General features: G+C 42.4%; 1 pseudogene; it reads left to right on the forward strand.

Annotated features, from left to right (window-relative positions):
• Positions 1 to 13,145: 13,145 nt before the first annotated feature.
• Positions 13,146 to 13,271, forward strand: LOC116897528 (annotated as a pseudogene).
• The last annotated feature ends 3,411 nt before the right edge of the window (positions 13,272 to 16,682 follow it).

Raw genomic sequence — 16,682 nt, forward strand, 5'->3', positions numbered from 1 at the left:
TGATAGCTAGGATGGATGGAGAAAGCTTGCCCACATTTTTGTGTGGACACTTCCTGGTAAGCAATACCTGAGATGTCAAAGTGACCTCTACAGAAAATAACCAATCCTTTAAAGTGACAGATAATGCATTTTCATACATTGTGGTAGAAAATATCTATGCTTAAATGATTTGTGAATGTATTTCTAATTTAAGATGAACCCATAATTCACAGAGATTCCTCATGAATTATTACCACTTCGATTTTTCTTTGAATCTATCATGGGTACTGGAGGCATTACTCAGGAACACTTGTGGTATGTTGTAGCTTCTGAAAGCAAAGAACAAAATGTGTGGGCTGCTGGGGCAGACTTAGATGTCAACCCCAAGTTTAGATTGCATAATTTTAAAGCAGACTGTAGATTATACAATACAATGTATAGATTATACAAATCCCAATACTTAGCTTAAAGCAAAGGCAGACTCCCAGATTTTTCTTTTAAAGCCTAATCATTTCATCGCTGGTTAGGGATGCCTTGAATCATTTCATTGCTGCTGGGTGAGTAACTCCTTCATAACTTAGAATAATTGACATAGTACATATCTTGTAATCTTAAACTTAGTTCAGCCAACAGTTTTGTTGATTTGAAAATATTATTAATTACATTAAAGTGATAAGTTTGATCAAGGAGGTACTTTGGAAGAATGTGATTGGGTCATCACCAGCTAGTGCTGAAAGTAGAAAAACATTCTATGTCAGCTGGCTAAGCGAAGTTCACTCTTACGGCACACTCCCTTTTTGTGCATATTTATTTTGTTTTCTAGCAAATAAACCCATATTTGTCACCCTGTTTCCCAATTTTATGTATATGATACTGCACAAAGTTCCAATCTGTCTTTTTAAAAGAAAAAAAGATAAACAACTTACAAGTAAGGCCATTTCTTCTCTACATATTAATTGAAGGGTGTACTGAGACAAAGCTGATTTGAAACACATGCTAAAAGGCATAAAACTACAAATAGAGCTGTCTACAGATCAATTTAAAATAAAAATAGCCCTTCTTCCACACCTCCCACCAATCAATCCTAAAAATTAGGAATGTAGTAAGGTTTAACGAGGTGGTCAGTTAAAACAGAATTTTTCTATCTTGAAAGCCTGCTATAGTCCCATGATTCCTGCTAATGGTCGCAAATGCATCCCCTGGTGTCCCATCCTCCAGCTGCCCTTTGTATTGCCAACCCAAATGACATATCCCTGTACCTTCCTCAGCCGCTATGCATCATGTCTTCCACTCAAGGAAAACCTGAGGGTATTTGTGGCCTGAAGCTTGGAGTCTCAACCCTCACCTAAGGTTTTCTGGGCCTTCATAGCAAGATATCTCCCATCTTATGCAGCCATAGACTTTTTGTGAATTCTCACACCATCAATCCAACTTTGGCCCAATAGAAGTGAGTATGTGAGTCAACTGGATATGGTAAGAAATGTCAATGGTAAAGCAGTGTGGTGTAGCTTGACAGGAACATATACCACTGTAGTCTTTAATTTTTCTCAACTCTAATTTCAATAGCGGTTCTTAAACACTTTAACCTCTCTTGTAGCCCATCATCCACCAGATGTCATGGGAAAGAAAGGTTATTAGGATACAGGGGAAGTGGACCTGTTTAGAAATTGTTCTTTGGAGCAACTCCAATCTGCATTGTCAGGAAATCAGCAGTTTAGTTCACAGAAGTCAGCATCAGCAGATTGATCCACTTTCAAACACTTTACAAATAAACCAGAAGTCCAGTTCACTAGTGTCAGGATAGCATACATGAATCATCAGAGGTGGCAGGAGCTAGCAGAAATAGCCAGGCTTCAGCCAAGTCAGCATGTGTCAGCAGGAGAAATCAGGACCAGCTGGGACACCAGGAGAGACCAGGACCACCAAGGACACCAGGAGATGTTCTTTGTTGTGCCTTTCTCAAAGCAGAGATCAGCAAAGATGTTGAGAACAAGAAGCATTACAAAGCTAACTATACAAGCAAACCAATCCTCTGCCACTGTCCATTGAGTCCTATTTATATTTTCTCCAAACAGCACTTGTTTCCCACGGCTCTTGCCTTACACGTCTTGCCTCAGCAGGTGAGTCTGTCTTAGTTAACCTCCACTTAAGTCTGTATCAACTGACATCACTCTGCCCGTTGGACCAATCTGAGGAAGTGACAAGAAGCCACAGGAACCTCACGAGAAGTTTTTTTGGTACATTTCTCTCTATGCAGTCACAACAAATGAAGCTCAACAATGCAACGTAAGGCGAACCAATACACGTGTGTCGTTAGTCAAGCATCCTTTCACACGCTTGCTTTAGGGAAACATCCTTTTACCTATATCTGCTTCAGGAAAACCCTTCTTCACCTTTGCTCCAGTAAAATACCATCTGACCCAACTGCCTTTCCAAAGAAACCCTAAGTTTCCACTTCATTCCACACCATTCTTCCTCCTGTTGATTCTGCTGGTGGCATAATTATTACGTTCTGTCTCTGCACGCATTTGCTCAACTCTTCCCTTTCACATACATCTATTTTAACTGCAGAAGAATAGAAATGAGAATACACTGAGTAGGTTTCTACATCAACGTACCTCAGCATGGCCACAATAATGTGTTTTATGTAACAAGTAGTCATAAATAGTTTGGGTTGATTGGTGGTACAGCACATAGACTGATGGCACATCACATAGGCTGAGAGCACAACATATAGACTGATGGCACAGTACATAGACTGATGTACAGCACAAGAAAATTAGCAAATGTGATAAGATGGGTTTAGATAAATTGCAAACTCATTTTACAAGTTATGAACAAGATAATCACACAATGCCTTGTTCCCATGGGGACTGCCAGGTTAGAGAGGATATTGCAGATAATTCTAAGGAGGGTGTTCTGGAATGCATGGCCTTTTGAGGAGAAGAAAATTCCATCAAGACTTGACCTAACTTGAATAGAATCATATGGGTTCGAAGCGAGCCTTTCATGTGTGCCTGGGATGGACAATAGGAGCAGAATGTGAAAACATGATGCACAGGGTGTGGCAAGGGCCTGATCCAGAGCACAGGTGTGCGCTGCCTCTGAAAAAGAAGACTCTTACCTTAGCCCTGTGGTCTCACCTCAGAGCTCTCCAAGCTGGGCCTTCATGCCACTGCTCTATCTATGTTTCTACCCTCATTTCTCCTTGCCTTGGCGTGGCTATGTTTAAGATCTTTGATTCCACCCTATCCATCACAGAAGTGTAGCCCTCCAATTGCAAAGTAAGGGCATTGTCTCGATAGGAGTGTGTTATTTCCTAATGATGTGGTAAGGCAGGGATGGCGCCAGTCGAACATGCCACAGGATCTACACAGCTGTCAGTGGGTTCTGATGAAAGACAACGCTATTTTCTACCAGTTACCTCAGGGACAGGACCACAGTCCAGGAGTTGAGTGCTGTCTCTGAACCTAGAGGTGAGCACCTAAGCACTTGGCAAACAGACAATGTGTAACAAGGTCACAGGGTGACTCTCTCACAGTGGTCCCGTGAATGGCCACTGAGCCTAGAGGAAACTCAGGAGAGCCAGAGCCTGGGAAAGCACTCAGGATGCCATTTGGTGTGTGACTTTAAACAAGAGTTGTCTCATCAACCTTGTGTCTTTCTTCAGTTAAACGAGGCAGAAATGAGTGAGGGTGAGCTAGCGACGCACAAGGCCATGAAGAAACAAAACAATAACAAACCACAAACAGCACAGACGGTAACAATAATTGAATGTGCCATCGTAAGAAGGAGACTGGGGCCAGTGTGAGGTTGTCTCAAAGCTGCAAGGCACTCAGAAGCCTGGACTCCTTTACCAAGTGAGGCAATGCTCTTTTCCTGTGAATTATGCCTGAGCATGTTGGGGATTTAACTATTTCTTAAAAGACCATTCAAGTGCAGCCAAGCTGTTTCTTCTCATGCCTGTCGTGCCTGCAATTTTTGGCCATATCACCTCTAGACAAGTATTCTTACATAATGAAAAATAAGGAAATAGATTTTTCTTTCCGAATTAAGAAAAATTCATTAGGGATGACACAACTTGGGATGGCAGCGAAGTGAGGCTGCAAGCCAGGCTGTCTAATTTGGGATGCAGGAACGCTCAGCTGTGGAGGACAGAATCGATTCTGGAAACCTGCATTTTTGGATGCACTATGGAGTCTCTTAATGTATCTAATTTCATTAGGAGTTTGAGGGGAAAATACCAGACTTCTGCTCTCTGTAGTCACTTGCTCTGTAACCCCTGACAGTCATTTAATATTCCTAGTCTAATTTTATTTGCAAATCACTTGGAGGAGGCTAAGGCCAAGTTTAGGGCGGCAGAGATGATTCAGTCTTTAAAGCATTTGTCATGTAAATGTGAGGACCTGGGTTCAATCCCCCAGGATCCACATAAAAATTCCAGGGTTAGTGATATATTCTTGTAACATTGGGAGGCCCAGACAGGCAAATCCCTGGGCTTAGTGGCAAACTCTGAGGCAGTGAGAGACCCTTTTACAAAAACAAGGTGGCTAGCACCTCAGTAATAACACTTCAAGGTTGTCCTCTGGTTTCCACATGCATGCACATATACATGCAATTGCATACATATATAAAACAAATAATTAAATAAGTAATGGCTTCTAGTTCTGAAATTCAGATCATTTTGGATTCATTACAATTTTAAAGGCAAGTTTTCTTTTTCATTATTTTTTCCTTTTATTGGAAATATGAATGCTTGGCTAGGATTAATTTACCTGGCTGAGTAAAAGCGTTTATAAGATGAAGCTGTCAAAATGAAGGAGTGACTTTTCCGACAGAGAATATTAAAGTGCAATTGACCTTGAAACATCCTGCCTGGGCATGGCTCACAACCTCTATCCAACACAACATTCTTGAGACTATTTGCCTAATATGCAAATTAAAATCATCATTAAAATACCAGTGATGGTGTGGTGGCTCTGTGATTAATGATTTTCATGGCCATGGGGAGAGATGGTCATTAATTGGCTTGCCTGATCTTTTGCTACTCCTGTCTCTTGGGGTGGAGCTGGTTGCTGACATGACTCCCTGAGGGACAGGAACACTCTTCACCTGACCACTATGGCCTCCACTCTCTTCCCTCCACCTTAACACTGAAGGAGGTCCCCCTTGAATAATAGTGACAATAGACCCAGGGCTGGAGGTAGATGATACACTCTGTGGCTGACAGGAAGCAAAACAAGGCACTATGGAAGAGGAAATACCAAATAAGATTTAAGAAAAATATTCAAACCCCACATTAGTTTTTATTTCAAGAGGTGAAGTCTGTGTATCTTCTTCGTGCACATTGCTTCCTCTGCTCTCGTCTCTTTCTTTCTGGGTGATGATCTCCTGGCATTGTAACACCTTCTTTTATAACCAGGAGACCATCTCTGAGACTCCATGGTTTTGTATGCAGAAGCATTTGTAGCTCTAAAATGCTTCAACTTGATGACTCTGTAAATAGGTAAGCTGTAATCTTACTGCTAAAAGAAGACAAAATATGTTCAAGGAAATCTTAAGGTCAGAGTAGTATGTCAGGAATTGGTTAAGAGCAGAGAATTGGTAAAAAAAAAAAAAAAAAAAAAAAAAAAAAAAAAAAAAAACCAGCAGAGATTATTCAGGGGGGTCTGGAGCCTTAATATAATAGACTCTGACCTCGAATAGCTGAGAGCAACATGAGATGCCCACATAGTCATCTGTACAGTACATTCCTCCAACTTGGGTTTATCACAGGGATGTACATGGTATGGTAACATGTAGAGGTCAGAGTACAACTTTTGGGAGCCAATTGCTTCTCCCCCTCCACCATGTTGAGGCATTTTTCTTCTGTATGTGTTCCACATTCCAAGCTAGCTGTCCCCCTAACTTCCAGCCCATTCTTCTGTAGCCTGAAGCTGTTTGTGTAAATCTTCAAGCATCAGAGCTGAGCACCTGAAGTGAGCAGCACTCAATCCTTAGCTGCCATTGTTAACAGAATAATGACCTGGTCTACAAACTACCACAGGACTGCTAAGAGTACAAATGGGGACCACTGCTATTAGTTTTGTCTGGGTTCAGGTTTCCAAGCAAGGTCATCAGTCTTTTCTGCTGAGCCATTTCATAGGCCCCAGCAAGTTTTAAACCGATCTCATATTGCTGTCCTCATCTGCCTTTCTGCTCCAGGTTTGCTGAACTCTCTTGGCACAAGTCCTCATCAGGACCTCTTCAATCTTTTCCTTTCTAATACTTTCTCTTCTTATAAAGTACAGCTGGCTTTCCTGCGGTTATTTCTCAACTTATTTTGTTCTTTGCACAGCTAGCTCCTAAGAAGGCTGTTCAGTGCTTCTCATTTTCCCTTTACCTCTAGGTTAGCCTCTGGATCCACTTCTAAGCCCATGTTCATAAATACACTAAGTGCTTCTGACCAAATGTCTATGTCAACTCAAACCCAAGCCCAGCTCTCCCAGTCCCTGCATACGTGACACTGAGTTATTTAATGCTGAGTCCTAGATAACTCTTGCATAAGAACAAAGCACACTGCCGTGGGTTTAAGTTGGGGCTCTTTGGGTTAAGTAGCAAGCACCACAGCTGAGCACAGGAAGTAGCCAGCATTCAATCACTAGCTGCCATTGTTAAAGGAATAATGACCTGGTCCCCAAACCACCTTGTGACCATGCATTTCCTGTGCACAAACAACCTTGTGACTGTGCATTCCCGGTCTTTGTTCGAGGCTCTGCCATCAACCCACTTGCATCGGAAATTTAAAAATCATCTCAAAATCTTCTCGCTCTCAACATCAGGCACCACATTCTGCCAACTCTAACTCCCACGTTTTTTTTCTTAAATTTGTCATTTCCTCTTCATCCTTCTTCCTCTGCCTACTGCCAGCTCTCATAATTTCTGACTTAGAATTTCTTGGGGGTGTTCTTATGGTATGCAGTACCAAGCATAGTGTTTGACAGAAACTAATAATGTAACAAACACCTGAATGGTTTAACTATCAGCAAAGCATCCCTGTTATCACAAACAACACCATGCTTTTCCTAGGTACCTAAGAGGTCTTGATTTCCCATTTTTCTCTGTGGCTCACATGACTAATCTTGTTGCCTCTTTCTGCACACTATCCTGCTCTAAGCACTGCCAGTACCTCCTCTGCTGGAGTCCCAACCCTGAGACTCTCACATGTCCCCAGATGTTCCTCCTTTTACATTTCAGTGTGAATTAGCTCTCACCATGCCTATTCTTTTTACCTTCTTATCATTATTAATTTTAAAATTTTACATTTATATGTTCATTGTTCTCTCTCTCTCTCTCTCTCTCACACACACACACACACACAGAGAGAGAGAGAGAGAGAGAGAGAGAGAGAGAGAGAGAGAGAGAGAGAGAGATGTAGAGATGTGCAGAGGTAAGAAGACAACAGTAGGAGTCAAAGCTTTCCATTCAACATGTGCGTCCCAGTGAATGATCAAACTCAGGTTGTCAGACTTGGTAGCAAGTATCCTTACCCACTGAACTATTTACCAGTTCCTATCACTTTCAGATAAGTTCTTAAATATTGTCCTCAATACTCTGAAATCTTTCATTAACGTCACCTTATCTTTCCCCACCTGTCCCTTCTCTTACTTTGTTTTGGCAAAAAATGAGCTTTGTGCTACAGTTGGAGCATGCCAAACCCGTGTGGTTTGATATCAATTCTTTTCTTTTGTGGACCTGTTGTACGATCTTTCTGGTGACCATAAGAATAGATGTTTATTCACCCAACAGAGAACACCACCAGCAGACAAACAACCCTATCCAAATCTAGCTTTCTAACCTGTGAGTTTGTAGGGTTTCCTACAGGAGCATTAGTGAAGAGTTTACTAACAGGAGCCTGAGTGGCTCAATGGCACAAAGCCATCCCAACGCTGGCATTCCCTGAGCCACCTTCAGACAACTCCACTGTGGTCTGCTCTCCAGCTCCGGGATTTCGCAACATTCCAACTTCCATATTTCTCATCAACTTTCTACTCTCATGCGCCTCCCTCCTCCCTATAGGAGCAGGTATTTTAGTCAGGAGGAAGTTCCTGTATGAGAGGACTGCTCTTCTCCTGGGTCTTTCTGCAGATTTGTCTTTCTCATCATTTGTGCAACAACTCAGCACACTGATCTCATTAGCTGGTTTATATTTAACATCTTACTGTCTGGCTCTACTCCTGGAGTATAAGCCAGAAGTCATCTCTCACCAGTTACACAGAGCCCAAGGCAACACCTAGCCCATACTAAGATCTCAGTACACCATTTCTGGTAATCTTTCTTCAACCCTAACTGTATAAAAATAGGTTCTTTGGGACAGTTGTAAAGGCTAAACAACACAAATATTTACAAAGAGAACTTGGATGCATATAGGTAAGGATGGAAATTTAGTTTTGACATGTGGATAAAGCTAACGTATGAAGAGGATACTTTTCTATTTTTAATTCATTCATCCATTATCATTAAGCCATGGAAGGAGGAAAGGTCTAAAAGACTTTAATATAGACAATGGATGTGTGCTGCCGTGCGCTGACCAAACATGCCCCAGCAACACTGAGAAACCACCACTTTAAGCTGAGAAGATGCACCTCTGTTAGCCAGATCACTTTTGGTTTGATATGGTACTAATAAATACTTTTCTCTCATGTGTTCTCAGTCTATGAAAATTTAACATCATAATAGCAGAATAGTCAAGGAATGGCACAGTCAAAGAGATGCCCCTTTGGTGGCATGAGGTGAAGTAAGGGACGTGGAGGCAGTGGGCACAGCACAGTGGGCAAACGCTTATGGTGTCAGGGCTATGGGCTGTTCAGCAAACAGCAGGTGTCTCAGCCCAGTTTCCATGGTGGCTCCGTGCTGCTTAACCTGGAAATCCTCAGCCAGTTTCCAAGGCTCCTTTGATTTCCCCTGAGAGTCCCTGTACCAAAAACAGCTCTTATGGTAAGCTTGAGCAAATCGGGCTGGGAACACTCCCATGATTCCCATCCCCAGAGAAGCTGCTGCTGCTTTTAATTATAGCACAGATTTAGATTTCCAGCATGTTATTTTGAAGAAAAACAGGGGGGATGGGAATAAGGAAAAGAAACTACCAAGATATTTTTTGAAAGCAAAGCCAGAGAATGAGCTGGTCATGTGTGAGAGCTGTGGTGATGGAAGCAAGAGCTGGGCCAACCATGGCATAATAGTCAGGGTTCTCTATGTAGCAACTTATAGAATGGAGATATATATATACATATATATATGTATATACAAACATATATATATGATATTAGAATAAAAAAGAGACTTAGAATGACTTACAGGCTAAGGTCTAACTAATCCATCAATGGCTGGCTAGGAACAGATTGTTTAAGAATCTAGAAGTTACTCAGTCCACGAGTCTGGATCTCTCATCTGGTCTCAGTATAAGCTGTAATCCCAAATAAATAGGCTCTAATTCCTGAAGTAATTGACTTGCTAGCAAGATGAGGGCAATCAGGCAAAGAGCAAAAGCTTCCATCTGAAGGCTTGGCCCAGATTAGATCTGATTTAAAGATCTGGATTAAGGGCCTGTCTTCCTACCTCAAAAAGCCAGATTAGAAGTGGATCTTCCTACTTCAAATTAAGCAAATTTTTTTTCACAGGTGTGCCCTCCACTTTTGGGTTTTAGTTAATTCTGGATGTAGTCAAGTTGACAACCAAGATTAGCCATCACATATGTCAAGAGAATTTAGAATCACGAAACCATACTTGAGCTCTAATTACGTCAGTCCTGATAAGGGCTGTAGGAAGTCTCCTGATGAAGAACTCATGTCTCTATGGCTAAGACAGACTTCTTTTAAAAGTACAAATAATTGCAATAATATTACAGAGCCAGAGAAACAATCTCTCTAATTCCCCTGAACTGATCAATGGCAAATTAGAGGTTGGACAAAGCAGATGCTTGTAGTGTGAAATATTCTCAGAGGATACTGATGAATACTACCTAGCTTCTTTTTCAGACTTCATGTTAAAAGTACAAGGCAGAGTCCCCAGTGGCAGGACTCTCCTTCCGATGTCACCAGTGTTCCTCTGTTCTTTCAGGACACTCAGCTGTATCCCATCCCCAGCTTCCTTCATAGTTAAATGTAACTAACCTCCAGTCCAGAGGATGAGAGGAAAGGCTGTGTCTGTCTTTTATGGTGAACCCACAAACCTCCATAAGGATAGTTAGTGATCATCATAGTTCTACCTTCCAGACAGATACAAGTAAAACATGGTGACATTGAAATCAGCCTCTGCAATATAGGATAGAAGAAATTGTGGTGTTTGAATCCTTTGATCGAAACCCATGCTATCAGGGTTTAGTTGCATGAGAAACAAATTTCCTTTGTCTAGTCTCTGGCCAGAAGACTTCCCTCTCATTTCTGTTAGCATCGTCTTTACAAATTCAACAGGTTCGACTTCCTGCTCAGAAATCAAAGAGTCTTGTTTCTCTCATGCTTTTCATTAAAAAGCGCTGAGGATTTTTAAAAGTATTTTTAATCTCATTTTATACACTTTCACTCTGTATGCAACTTTCCAACTGTAATTCCCAATTGGGAAAATTCTGTTTCTATTGGGTGTTACATAACCGCACTAAGAGCTTTCTGATGGGAGCTTTTTTTTTTTTTTTTTTTTTTTTTTTTTTTTTTTTGCACTGATAACTTTTTAGGTTAGTTAGCAATGAAATTTAAAAGCTGTGTGCATATATTATAAAGGAAATAAAGATAAGATAATTCACTATGCTAATTTCAAGTTTCCAATCATCAGCCCCAAATGCTCTGCCAAATTAAAACACCTCTCTGAGAAGTGGCCCCCGAACAGCCACACACCATTTTCGTTTATCAGCCCTTCCCATGGTGAAAACCTTCAGTTCGCGGAACCTCTCAGGCCCATGTGAAATCAGAGATTTTTCTAGAAGATGCAATCATTTTTCAATACAAGACTCCTTTATTCCCAAATCCTATAAATTTCATTTCAATGTGTGTTTCTGGTTCCAGACCAAGATTTTCTTATAAGGAGTTAATCAATCATAGTTCTAAAACTGTAACCATGCAGACAAGAAAACAAACTGTTCTCGGGTTTACAGATTGAAGGTTATGGAAATAAATCCTAAGGTGTTGACTCATGCATGCAGCTCTGTGACTCTATCAGCACTCAATTTGTGTATGTAAATTCCCAGGAACCCCCGGAGGTTTCCGAGTGATCCGAATGAGAATCCTTGTAAAGAAAGGCCAGATAGTTCTCTCAGCAAAAGATAGAAGGGAAAAAACCCCTGACTGTGCTAAACTGTTTTCTTAGGGACAGAGATAACAGACTCAGTCACGGTCAAGACATATGACAGGTCTGTGGTCAGACTGCTTTCCTTCTGGATTAGTCTAACTACCCAGTACTCTGGGTGTCTGAGTCATTATTAAAAGTAATTGGACATTTCAGAGTAGTTAGCATTAAGCCAGCAGGTGAGTCCCAGATGCCTCTCGGCGAGAATCCTCATTCACTTCTAATTTCTCCCCATGCCCCTTCTTCCTTTGCCCGGCTTCCTTCCCTCTCACCCCATTTTACCTATCCCTCCATCCCACTTCCCACACAGCAAAGGGCAATGATTCACAGTATCTCACAATTATGGTTTATCTCTGTTTGCCTTACAGCCTCACCTTATGCCATTTGCCAAATCAGAGCTCTCTTAGTGAAGGAACACTGGGGTGCAGCTGGATGACTTTAAAAATTAGTCACTAATAAGCAGATAGTCTAGGTTACCTTGTCCTTGGATTTTTAAAATATCTGTAAAATGGATCTATGCCAAAAGATAAGGTATAAAAGGGATCCCTCCTGGAAGCCTGCCTGGAGCTGGGAAACTGTCAGTGGACATGATATAAACACTTTATACTCATGTATGGAATACCAGAGAATCCATTCTTAAAATTCCTTAATTCAGTATTGTTGACGCAAAAGGCTGAGCTCTCAGCTCAAAGGGACTAAGCTGGAGTTTATCCTAATTTCCAATTTGTGTAACTACGGTCCAGGACCACACATTTCAATAACCTGAAATTTCATGTTCCAACATGGAAGCAGTTTCTTGAAGTTTTTATAGTACCAGAACAAAGAAAAGTATAAGTCAAGACACCTTTGAAGTACATTGGTTCTAACAACAGAGAGGTGGTCACACTAACATAAGAAGTTCCCCTGAAGGGATCAGACCAGTTACCCAATGACATTCTTAGTTTGGGGGTCTGTGGAAATTAGGTGCCTGCTAAGGAAATGGCTTCCAAAAGGATTTTATAAGTTAATCACAGGATGTTAATTCTGTCATAGAGGTTAATCCTGGACAAGGGATTGTTATTCATGGGGCTAAAGCTAGCCCAGATACGGCAATTAGGCTCTGAACCTGCCACACTCTCCCACTCCATACAACTAAAATTCTAATCAGCCAGTCTGGCTTCAGACACAACTTTTTTTTTTCTTCAGGAATCCTCATTCACCAAGTTTTACTCTCCTGGGTTGAATTCTATTGCTGTGATAAATACCATTACCAAAGCAATTTGGGGAGAAAACGGTTTATTTCCTCTCATAGCTCCTAGTCTATCATAAAGAAAAGTCAGGGCAGGAACTCAAGGCAGGAATCTGGAGGCAGGAGCTGAAGCAGAGACCTTGGAAGAACACTCTTACTGGCCTGCTCTCTACAGCTTGCTCAGTTTCCTTATTATCCAACCCAAGACCCCCAGAAGTAGCACTACCCACAGTGGGCTGGACCTTCTCACATCAATCAAGGATATTCCCACAGACTTGCTTACAGGCCAACCTGACAGAGGCATCTTTCTCAATGAGATTCCCCTTTCCAGATGATGGTGACACAGAAGTAACTAGCCCAACAATGTTGTCCTTTTCTGACTGAGCCCAAACTGTACCCCTCACTCCCTGCCCCCCAAAATACACATTAGAATCTCTGAAATTGCTCAAATTCAGTAGATTTTAGTGCTTTGAAAAATGCAAGAAATAAAGGAGGTCAGATAAAATCTTACAGCAGATCCAAGACTTCCTAAAAGTTATTTCTACCCCAAGAATCATAATCCGCCTCCCTGTTATTCTGGGTGACCCCAGGTCACCTCTGCATGAAAGTATCTCCTAACCCCCTGGCAATGGGCAAAGAGACACCTTGTGGAGGTGGTGGCTTTAGATCAGTCAGAGGCAGTTCTTTGTTCATCCTAGCTCGATGTCTGGCTTGGTGGCCAAAGCTGTGTTATGCCTAGGACACATAAAAATAAATCAAGTCAAATCAAATCAAATCAAATCAAATCCAGACAGCATGGCATGGGAGGAGGAAGACTGAGATCTGTGTTCCACAATGTGACTCAGGTGTGGTGGGGAAAGATGCCCATAGACCTGCCCCTCAACCCACACCTGCCGGCCACCACACCATACAGCACAGACAAAGGGTTGTCACCCAGAAGCCTTTCAGCTGGGGCCAGCCTGTGGCAATAGTGACAATGCCCAAGTCTATGGTGGACAGATGACAAAGAAAGAGAAGTAGAGCAGCTTAAGTGTTATTAAGTGAGATGGAACTAGAGACTCAAGGGTGGAGAGCAGTACCCTGTTGTGAGTGGCCAGCCCTGCCATTTGGGTCCATGGTGAGGTCTCAGCCCTAAGCTGCTGCTGAAGGCCACAACTGGGTCCTTGTCTACAAGGCAGTGGGGATCAATGTCAATGTCCCTGGCTCATATACCACTAGAGAACATGACCATGTGAATGCCAAGAGGCTGTGTAGAACTGGCTCTGCCCCTTACTGGCTTTGGCACTTTGAAGAGCTAACTCCACCCTCAGCCTCTTGACAGCAGCAGCACTCAAGGTCCTGCCCCTTGCCCAGGTGTCACAGTGGAGCTGGCTTCCATTGCATACCCCGAGGGTATGGTGTGGGAGAGGTAGCCTGGCCCTCCACATGCTACAACACTTGGGAAAGTGCCCACCTTGACTGGGCAGCACAGTGGAACTGACTCTGGAGGCTTGGGTGTGGGTGAGCTAGCCTGAGAGCATGAGAGCAGGAGAGCTGTCCCTGGTTCCTGCTGCTGCTGGTTTTGGATTGAGCAGTGGTAGAGAGTTTGCTGATAAGGGAAAGCCATTGCAGACACTGGCTCAGCTACCAACCATGCCCAGATCCAGGGCTCTGAGCTGGCCTACCCCAATATTTACATCATCTGTGAATGGTTGGGACATGTGAAAGGGCCAGCCCTGCTGATCGGAAGTTTCAGGATCTCTATGACACATGGTAACAACTAGATAACCAGGAAGAGCCCCAGTGAGGATCCAATATTGATGCTGTCACAGAAGCTAGAGATCTCGAACCATTGCAATGGACATTTGCAACTGAAGATGGATGGATAGGGGGATATACTGAGAGACACACTGTGACATCCTACAGCTTCCACGAGAAAGAATTAGTATCTCCTGTCTATCAACCCAGTCTTCAATCACCTCCCAAAGAATGGCTAAATATCTAGGTTGTTCCTGTAGTAAACTCTCAACCCCGAGGCTGGCACACTCACTTTCTCTACCCTGGTTCTAAGGCGCTAACTATTGCAGCCTCAATCTCACCATTGTCCACCATCAATGCTGATCTCTGGGGACGTGAAATTAGCATGTCAGTATCAGAGTACTTACTATCGCTTTAGAGGGGAGGGAGGACAGTGTGAAGTCACACACAGAGACTTTTCCTTGCCCGTAGTAATCTTCAAGATGGCCTTACAATCTCGAAGTGCTGCTTTGTCAATTGAGTGTGAGAAACAGTGCAGTACATCATATGCTATTTCAGTTAAACAATGTAAAAGGCTTTATTTTGAGTAAAATATCTCCAATATTGGGTGACATCACAGATTTAGATGTTAATTTCCACTTAGGGACCTATAGCTAGTTCAAAGGACAATTTGAGCTTAGATTTATCTGCCTTGGAAGCCTTTTTTCATGGTATGATCATGAAAAGCTGTGAGTGCAGGGCATGTGCTGCCAAGTTTAGGCCTCAGCCTCCACTTACAGGCTGGTGACTTTTGTACAGATTACTGTATTAGAAAAAAATCCTACACAATCCTAGTCCCTAAACCTACACAAGCATCTAATGAGAAAACTGGCATAGCATTTGGTTTCATGCATCATTTATGTTTATCATCTCCGGCTGGCACGCTCTTTCTAGTTTATAAGACCTGGCTTCAATGTTGGCTTCTGAGTTGTCACCTTATCTGACTCTGCCAGCTCAGGTTGTTTTCTCCTAAGTTCCTATGTGGCTCTAGTCTTATAATTGCTCTAATATTTGTTCTCTATGAGAAGAGATGCTCTGGAGAGCATACATTTTGACAGCTTAATTCAAGTTTCAACGCAGGCTATGCTCAAAGAACTTAAAGGCAGAATAGTTTTGAGGGAGATTCAAGAGGTGCAAGAACCATGGCTAGATAAAAGGGGCAGTTGGAGAGGGAAAGACCCACCATAAGTTTTGCTATTAAGCCAGCTATTATAGTGGGTAGTTGGTAAGAATGAGCCTTTAGCCAAACTGCGAAAAGCTCTTAAAGACTTAGTGCATAGAATTGTCCCATAGAGGACAAATATGAGTAACGGGAGGCTCCTGGACCCTCCCCTTTTCCTGTACCTTCAGCTGTGGTTCTTGAAAATGCAGTACTTCAACGCTGTGGCAATGCTGCCCACCAAGGTGACTTGTATGTGTGCCTAAGCATCGGTGTCACTGCTGCTGCAGCTGTCACCTGTCCTTGCCCTTAGTCACACTCATTTCTCCCTGATTTTCTGCATAGTGACTTTCCCTGTGCAGTGATGAAGACCAGTACACAACCAAAAACGTCACAAATGATGAAATGCAGATGCTGAGGAAAGTTATAGAGAATTGAGCAGGGCTGCAAAGAAAGGAAGAGAAATGGAGCAAAATGTATTACAGAGAAGGAAAGGATGGGAGGGTGAGGGAGGGCAGGGCCTGCCCTGTGGTTTGGAGGACAGACCACTCTCTCAGTTTTTTCATCTTTCAAGGCAATAACCAATAAAATGTAAGCATACACTGAAGAAATAACAATGTCCCAGAATGGCACATAGAAGACTGTTGAAATGTCAGACCTAATAAGAGGATAAATTACTGAACCAGGGTTCTGGTTTCTTTATGCATTCCTTACCTTGATCAAACGCAGGGGGGCAGGAGGGCTGTCATTATATAGGATGACAAGGCCTAATGCTCAGCACACTCAGTTTTAGAAGAAATTGAAAGAAATACAAGTGAGATTTTTTTCCCTTGCAGTACCAGGTAATGAGTTTCATAATGGGGCATAATCACAAGTTATATAATCAAGTAGGTCAGAGCTATTGATCTGCCCAATGACAAGACTTCTTGAGTGAATTACATTAGCCCAAGAAGACACTTCTAATGCTAATAATGCCAGAAACCTCTGCTTGAGTTCTGTGCCTTCATTGGTACTTGGCTTGTTACTTTTACATATTAAAATTGACAGATTCAAGCACCTTTGAGGAGCAATGTGGTATGTAGCGTTCTGTACCACCTATCACCTCCACAGGAGCATGGAACCACCATGGCAACTCCCTGGGTCTCTGCAATTTCTGTCATTCACCCTAGGGTGTTACATCTTGATATTACATTTACTACTCTATAAGGGACACATCAGAAGCTC

This window comes from Rattus rattus, chromosome 3, assembly GCF_011064425.1.
Source record: "Rattus rattus isolate New Zealand chromosome 3, Rrattus_CSIRO_v1, whole genome shotgun sequence".
In the NCBI taxonomy this organism is placed as follows: Eukaryota; Metazoa; Chordata; class Mammalia; order Rodentia; family Muridae; genus Rattus; species Rattus rattus.